This window comes from Trachymyrmex septentrionalis, unplaced genomic scaffold (genome assembly GCF_001594115.1).
Source record: "Trachymyrmex septentrionalis isolate Tsep2-gDNA-1 unplaced genomic scaffold, Tsep1.0 scaffold36, whole genome shotgun sequence".
NCBI lineage: Eukaryota > Metazoa > Arthropoda > Insecta > Hymenoptera > Formicidae > Trachymyrmex > Trachymyrmex septentrionalis.
Window position 1 is genome coordinate 1,115,278 of NW_017305525.1, and position 8,833 is coordinate 1,124,110.

The following is an 8,833-nucleotide window of genomic DNA, read 5'->3' on the forward strand; positions in this document are numbered from 1 at the left end:
TCGTCGCCGCCGCCGCCGCCGCCCGGAATTATCTCCCTCGACAGCGATATCGATTGTCCCGTCAGATAGCGCGCCGCGTGAGTCGGCACTTCGTCGTTCCGCTTCTTTCCTTTTTGATCCGCCGGTGGGATAAGCGGGGCCGGGCCGGGCCGTTCCGTTCCGTTCCGGACGGACTCACCATCACGACATGATCGATTTTCGCGCCGCGCGACCGCTCCCGGCGAGATATTATTCCTTCCTCGGCGTTGCGGCGACGAACCGCGATCGATACGCCCGCCGATCTGTCGCCGCGGAACGAAACGGAGCGTCGAGGAGGCGCGCCGCGTCGCAATTTTCTTCGACTATTTAACCGACCGCGACGAACTTTCTTCGAATCCTCGGGGAGGGGGGGGGGGATACTCAGGCGCGGCGCGGAGAGGAGCAGCCGCCGCCGGCTGGTACTTGGCCCCGTCTCGTTTCGCTCGTTTTCTTTTGCCAGCCAGCGTGAAACGAGCGAAAACTCGCTCGCTCGCTCGCTCCGTGCCGGCCGGAGTCACGCAGCCGGCGATTTTCAACGGGTTCTGCTACATCGTTAATCCGTTGTCGAGAAAACACTTTGTCCCCGAAATGTATCTACTTGAAACCATTCTGGGAAAGTATTGGGTTTTAGTTTGATGCTCCAGCTGCTCCCGCAAACGTACCGCATTTTCATTTCAGAGAAACCCTTAGAAACGCTAGAATATATACTGGATTTTTGTTTTCATATTCGCTACAACTTTTACAGTGCACTCTCATCCTTAAGGACTGAAAATTGAGCCACGTTTATCAAGACTGGCTCAATTTTCAACTCTTTAGATTGAGAATTCGCGAGTAAAAAAAATTTAGAGAGTATTAAGAACGAGGGGAGAGTACGAGGAATTGCAAACGTCGAGTAAACGCGAATGATACAATACATTAAAATAGTGATAACCTTTCATTCCTCGCATTCAGCGATAGCCCGATATATACTTACGTTTCCGTTTCCATCAATATAGATTAACTTTAATCTCGATTCAACTTACTTTTCATCTTTTTTCTGATTCATAAAACTAGAGAAAAAGGTGAAGAGTAAGTTGAACCGAGATAAAAGTTAATCTATATTAGTAGGAATGGCCATTAGTCACACTATAACACGTGATTACAGAACGCATACGCCGTTTAAAGTAAATACTATTACATATTTTCAATTATTTTGATGTAGCGAAGGGAATGAGTACTAGAGAAAGTTTCAAATACTAGAGAGAATAGTGAAATATAGCTGATAATTATTTATTAATTATAGAAATTTTTATTCGGTGAATTGGTTTTAAACTACAATTATTAATATCTGTATATTTATTAACATAAATTCTAATTTTAAACAAAAAACAAAATCGATTCATCGATATCGCAGTGGATTCCGAACGACAAGAGTTTTGTTTCTTGTTAAAATTATAATATAGCGTGTACTTATATATTATTGATAATATATGAATATTAACGATTATATAATAATTTGATAGCCAAATAACTGAAGTATGATTTGAGTGGAGACTTGTATTGATTAATTAAATATAATCTTCGACTTTATTTAACTTTTCCCTTAAATTTTTGTAGTTCCCCTACTTTCCTCTATATAATTTTTAATGAAGAAAAACTTCTTTCTCCTATATGTGAGAAAAGTTTATATCAGTCCTACTGAGCAGTTTACTGAAATTCAAGAATAATATAATATATTTAAGTTTCTTGTTTAATCTTGGCAATGATAGGTCATAAATTTACAGAAAAATGATAATTATTGTTTTATTGCAAGAAGTATCTAAACGTCAAATGTTCGATATTGAATTTTATTACATACATATATATAATATGATACGGGGAGAGAGAGAGAGAGAGAGAGAGAGAGAGAGAGACAGAGAGAGATCATATTTTAAATCTTTTGTTTTTTCTCTTGAAAATAATGTACATAATATTTTTTATTCATTAAAACTTTGAACGATTACATGAGTTCGTTATTCTGCTATACAACTACAAAGTGTTCAAGGTATTAAACAACAATATTATTCATTAAAATCAATTTATCCAAAAGATGAAGGACTTTTGAAATCTAAATTTCTAAATTTTTAAAGATCAGAATTTTTTTAAAAAATCGTCTGATAAAATTTATTCAAACGACAATGAGAGCGCATCATCATAGAGAGCTAACACATGCATATGAAGAATCAAACACACACACACACACATTTGCCTATTATTAATATACTACTGATGAATATATGTATATATATTGCATACGCTGGTTGTGCCTATCATATATATTTCAAAGCTTGTGCTGATAGATGAGATTTCGTTTCATCGTTAACGAATTAATAAGCGAAAGAAATTAGCAATTAAGTGCAGTGATATTCATGCCGGATCTCGGGAAGCGATTTCTACAACCGGTCTCTTGTCGTTATTCACTGGTGGCGCTTCCGTTCCATTCGATCCACCACCAGCGAGTTCGCGCGAACGAGTTCCACGTAGGGCGACGGGACCATCGATTTCCAGGCAGCGTCCCACGGTGGCGGTGGCGGTGGCGGTGGCGGTGATGGTGGTGGTGGTGGTGGCGGCGGCGGCGGCGGCGGCGGCGGCGGCGGTGGTTCGTGGCGCCGTGAAAGAAGTCGGAACACGGACATTTAAATCTAAAAACGGCTGGCCGAAACTCCCGACCCCGGGGGTAATTGGAGGGTCGCGGAATTTGTTGCTTCGCCGACGTGGTGTGAGGGAGGAAGGGAACGATGAGGGAGGAAAGAGGGTAGACGGAGGAACGCTAAAATACGAGCGCCGGTTAAACGCAGGCGGGCAGGCAGGTAAAGAGAGGAAAGCAGTGAGAGAGAGCGAGAGAAAGAGCGTATACGTGTTTCTGTGCGCATGTAGGAGAGAGAGTGAGAGAGAGAGAGAGAGAGGGAGAGAGAGGGAGGGAGGAAAAGAGAGAGAAGGGTAGAAAAGGAAAACGGCAAAAAAGAGCAAGAGAGGGACAAGTGGCCGACGCGATGAGGAATCGCAAAACGTTTGCGGAGCGAAAGCGTACTTGGGTAAAACGGGCGCGCCGCAAATCCGCCCGCGTATAAACGAGTTAGAGCGCGGAATCGTCGGTGGCGGTAACGACGACGACGGCGGCGGCGGCGGCGGCGACTGCGACGGTTGGGATAAAGAGCGGCGGAAGCGAAATGGAAAGAGAGTACGGAAGAGAAAAAGAGAAAGAGACGAGAGGAAGAAGCGGGGAAGCATATGCACGGAGCGGAGCGACCGGCTGCGTGTCCGGGAAGAGCAGCCGGTGCTGTACCGGCGGTTATCCACTGCTATCCGCAGTCCGAGGCAGCGCAACGGCAGCGACATAGCGGACAGTAGCATAGGAACATGTAGCGAAACGCGCGGGAAGAAGGAAAAAAACGGGAAGAAGGAAATACCCCTCTCACACACGCGCTAGCCGGCTTACAAGGCAGAGACAGCGAGAGACGTAATAGGTCGTAGACGCGGAGGTTTGCGTGTAATTGGATTCATCCCCTCGGCGCTAAACGCGTCGTCCCACGTTCTTCCGCCCTCGTTTTACCTCACCCGCCTTCTCCGGAGCTCCGCTCCGTTCCTGTTGCTGAAACACCCTAGGTGCGAATCGCGCCGCTGTCGTCCTTCACCCTCAACGAAGACAACTCAACGTCTCCACTTCCCCCCGCCTCCCATCCCCGCCTCTCTCGGCCGAATTAACCCCGCGCTATCGCGAGACTAGACGACACGAGGAGGGGAGGAGAAGAGGGCGGCGGGGGTGCGAAAGCCTTTCTGCCGTCGCCTCTTCGCTCTTATCTTCTTAACTTTTCCGCGGTCGCACCCGCCGGCTTTCGTCCCTCGACGACGGCTTCCCGCCTGTTCTCCACCTCGCGCACGTTCCGTCGTGTCTACTTTAACGGTGCGAAATTCCCAACTTCCGCCGCCGCAGCGGGTCGTAAAACCCTCACGGTAGCCGCGGGAGCCCGGCTTCGAGCAAAAAGCTAGCGGGAAAGAGAAGGAAAAATTAAGTGCGACCGAGAAATATCGCGTGCGAGCGAGCGTGCTCGGCGAGAATAGGAGCCTCGGTGGCGCGTGGTGTGAGGAAGAAACAAAGCGGGTATATGTGCGAGTTGCGTGAGCTCTAGAGTGTGTACACTCTCGGCGTCGAACCGGAGCGGATGTAAAAGGTTATATAGCGCGCGATCCACCTTGGTGGAAACCAACGGCTTGTGGCCGTTTCTCAACACGAGCGTGGGACGCGCCGATCCGTGAATGATGTTAGGCCGTTGCATTTAAAGGATTATTTTGGGAATCCGGCGAATCCCCGGAGTTGGGATTCGGTAATCCCGAGTCTTCCCGTGTCGTTCGTTCCTCCGTAGATCGAGATTCCGATTATTTCGTCGATGCCTCTATCAATGTTAGATCAACTTGAATCTCTCGGATTAACTTACTTTTTGTCACGTTCTAGTTCTAAGAATTAGAAGAAGATAAAGAGTAATGAATTCCAGATTGAAGTTAATTCACGTTGGCAGAAAAATGGCTCTTAATCGTCAGCTATGAGACACGATATACGAGTATTAAAAATGAATACTTTTCCTCTGCTCGCTTTTATCGGTTTCCCACAATGATCAGGACTGCGTCAGAGTTGAATCGCAGAGACGCCGGCAATGCTGAAAACACTTTCCGACTAGAGCCAGATAACGATTATCGAAGGATTCTGAAATCCGAGGACTGGAGTGGGAGCATAATTAATCTTAATCTCAAATCATAATTAATATTTTCGTGTTCGACCAAGTTGGCCAAGTTTAGCAAAGTAGAACCGATGTACCTTTGCACCCCGTATTCCGTTGCACCCCGGAACGAACTTCTATAAATACATTCGAGTACCCGTATACCTCTCTCGATTTCGCAATTGTAAAACGCCGCTGGATCTGCGGTCGGTGGCAACGAGAGTCTCTCTCTCTCTCTTTGAAATTCGAACCCGTGCTGAGACCGATCGGTCCGAACGCTTTCCAAACGATCGATTCGGATGAACGGGTGTACGTGATTCTCGGGTGGTACACCACCAGGTATAATCATCCTCCCGTTTGTAGGACCATTCGGTGGCTCTGGGCTTTTAGCGGTCCATCCACGATCAGCCAGCTGGTATGTCGTCGATTCGCCGATACGTGAAAGCTAAACTGGGAGAAGTGTCGGGCGTGGTGATATAAAGAGATTTGGGAAAAGGAATTGTAAAAAGGAAAGAGAGAGCGAGAGAGAGAGAGAGAGAGAGAGACAAAGAGAACGCAACTACCTAACTATTAGAGACGATTGGCAAGAGAAAGAGAGGAAAAAAAAAACGAGGGACGAAGACGTGTAAAATGCAAAATTCAGGACTTGGCTTCTGAAACAACGGGCTGCTGCCCGGTTCGGCTTGGCCCGGCTCGGGCCTCGTGCTCGACCCTGCCTGGCCTACAACGCCTCCTCCTCGTTCTTCTCTTCGTCCTCTCTTCCCTTGCCCCGTTACCACCTCCTCTTCAGCAATTTCCAACTCCTCTTCCTTCTCTCTCGCCAGAATGCCGAACGCGAACGTCTGGTTAATGAGGCGCACGCACACACGCTCGCGCGCACGCGCAGCATGCCCTCGTCGCCGTTCCCTCGCATCGTCCCGTCCTGCCCCTTGCCACGCCGTCGATATCCCTCCTTCAACATTACCCTCCGCCGTCGCTGCCGCCGCCGCCGCTGCCGCCTCTACCGCTCGTTTCTTCTTTCTCCATCGCCGTTGCCGCCGCCGCCGCCGCCGCCTCGGACTCAAACACAATGCGCCACGTCGCGCTGCCTAGGCGTCACGGTAATGACATACTCCCACATGCATGCACGCCGTACGTCCGATATCGCACCATCTACTAGTAGTGGCAGCGGCAACGGTAGCGGCGGCGGCGGCGGCGGTGGCGGCGGCGGTGGCGGCGACAGCATCCGCGGTAGCAGCTGCAGCCGGCTGCTGCCAGGAAGCTACTGCGAACGAACGGACGAACGAGCGAGCGAGCGAGCGAGCGACGCGGCGAGAGCGAGAGGCGGTGATTGATCGCGCCGCAAAATCGCGCGCGGCTATCGTCACGCAGTCGCCGACACCTGTGCAACCGACACCTCGAAAAGGACGTTGCGATTTTTCTTCCCCCCCCCTCCCCCCTCCTCTTCCTCGGGAATTTTTGAAACTCGACTCGTCTTATACGGCGATGGATACGATTATCGGTCGAATCGCAGGTAGAACGAGCGTAATCCATTGCGGTAGACCCGAGATTAGATTTCCGTCTTGTTCCGAATATACTAAGAGCGGAAAATTTATATATATATATATATGGAGAAAACGGAACTTTTTCGAATTTTTTTTAGAATCTAGAAAAAGAGTTCCCCAGTTCGTGATATAAACGATTTTCGTCGAACGAAAATTGTACGCGGGGAAACCCGAAACCCAGATCCATCGTAAAAATACCGAGCACTACGAAAAACGTCGTCGGGATACGTTCTTCGAACTACAGAAAACTCCATGTCGGCGCGCAGTTGAAATATCTCCCTCGCTAAAACGGGACTTCTCCGACGTAGGAAATAAACGCGCATAGCTAAAAACGAAGAACGGCCATAGAGCGGTGAACTTCAGATACTTAAATCACTGCCGCTTCGAACTGCAGCTGCGAACGGTCGCGGAACGTCGATATCGGGAGAAAAGCGTTTAAAATCCGCGGATACTCCAATCCACCGATACTCGGCGCAGGTCGATACAGGGCCGTACCGGGATCGGCCGGAGGGACCGATATTCCCGCGTGCAATCAGATATCGTGGTACCTAGCAACAGCTACACATTGGTGACGGTGACGGTGACGGTAGAGCCAACATGGTCTCGGTGTATCGATGCAGCTGGCTGTTCGAGGATAGGAAGCTGTTCCACCGACCATTTCTAATGCGCCTGATCTTAACGATAAAACAATCAAGATTGAACGGTCTTGCAGGAGCAAATAGCCCGCGATCTCACCTTTTTCGCCAGACAATTCTGAAGTAAACGCTAGGCGTGCGCATCAGGCGGCTCCAGTTTTACCGGTTCTTTCTAAGATATAGGCGTGTGTGCGTGTGTGTGCCTTACTCTCTTCCCTGATTTTCCTCTAATTTTGTGCTATCAATTGTCGTTGATATTGGCCATCAATGGTACATCGATGATTTTAACATTAACGAGTACGTTCGGATTCTAATTAAGAAATGATTAACAGTAAATCTAGACTGTTACATGAATATAAATGAAATAGGGGTTATTATATTGTCAAGATGTCTAATAACAACTTGATGGCTAATAATAAGTTTGTTTTTTAACTGCGCTATTTTTTGGGGAGTGAAATTTTGAAGAGTGATAGTTGCGCCAGTCCGACTTGAAGAGTGAATTTCCTAAAAGGTCAACTTTAATGATTAATATCTCGTTTTGCGAGACAGAGCGACGCTTTTTTCTGCCAGATTTGTTTCTTCTCTTTTTCGCTTTCGCCAAATATCAATGTACGTCTATCTCACTTTAAGTTCCAAAAGTTTAGACTAACACGCACTACAGTCATACATAAAAAACGTGCGAAATAAATTCAATAGTATATCATTTTTTATTTGTTTTTCTTTTCTTTTTCTTTAATATAGCACTCTTTTCCGGCAACAAAAGTGATACGGCCGGTAGCTTATCTTTTCCTTTCATTATGCAAAAGAATTGCACCACAATGGCGTACGCACGAAAACAACACAGGAATACCTGAAACAAAATCAGAAATATGTAAACGAATTTGCGAAATCAGAAAATCAGAAAACGTAAAATGAAACGAACTCGCGTTCCATGAGAACTTTTGAAAACAAAAATAATAACAGTCCAAAGATTCTCGATATTCAAAATTAACGAAGAAATTAAATGGGCAAATGAAAGCACGGTCAGTAAAGTATATACTTAACAGGTATATATAAATTAATAAAATTACATTCATTCAATCGTTTCTCCAGACCATTCCTCAGAGAAAGTTGTCAATGTTTTTCAAATTCAAAGTATTCTTTTTTAAACTTACAAAAAAAGATTGTCTAAACTTTCGAAAATTTTTCAGACACTGTGCAATACTCGATCGAGCAAACGGCAAAGCACTCGCTCTAACTGAGTCATCAACCCTGTTATTTTTACTTCGCAGAAGTAAAAGTATTTCGATTTCAGAATAATGATACGTTTGCAGAGTGCACCGTGATATGCAATAAGAACATGATATATATATGATAATGTCCCGGAATCTCTCCCCGTTGTCTCGCAGTCTGACTGCGGGTCGGATATTCTCGTTCTTGTTATTTTTTCGCGGCGACGGCGGCGGCGGCGGCGGCATCGCCGAGCGGGAACATAGAGGGCGCGATAACGTTGGAAAGCGGAAAAACAAAGCGGCGTGCGGCTGCGAGTGCCGCAGCAACTCGGCAAGAGAGGAGAGCGAGGGAAGGGAGAAGCGAGAGCAAAAGGGGAGGAGAGAGAGTGAGAGAGGGAGAGAGAGAGAGAGAGAGAGAGAGAGCGCTGTACCGTCGGCTTTAGAGCGCGAGCGCGCGAGTAGATGGATAGCGAGGCCTTTTGTGGAGAGGAGGCCGTGCCGCCGCGGCTTTTACATCTTCCGAGCCGTTTCCATCAACTTTTCAAATCATGCGCGAGCGAAACCCCCCCCTCCCCTCCCCATTCTGCGGTACCGTGCTCGAGAATCCATGTCGGTACGTATCATGCGACTCGCCGCGCACGCGAGGATCTCTTTTTCTCTATCGCTCTTCCCCTCCCCCCTGCCGCCCCCCT

At 47.4% G+C, this 8,833-nt stretch overlaps 1 protein-coding gene and 1 long non-coding RNA gene across 2 annotated transcripts in view; one reads left to right on the forward strand and one right to left on the reverse strand.

Annotated features, from left to right (window-relative positions):
- Positions 1-8,833, forward strand: part of LOC108750352 — a 48,143-nt gene that overhangs the window by 15,593 nt on the left and 23,717 nt on the right. The window lies entirely within an intron of this gene.
- LOC108750353 overlaps positions 7,261-8,833 on the reverse strand; it is a 14,708-nt gene continuing 13,135 nt past the window's right edge. The window contains exon 3 of the long non-coding RNA XR_001939426.1: positions 7,261-7,272. This is a non-coding gene — a long non-coding RNA (uncharacterized LOC108750353). The remainder of the gene's footprint in view (positions 7,273-8,833) is intronic.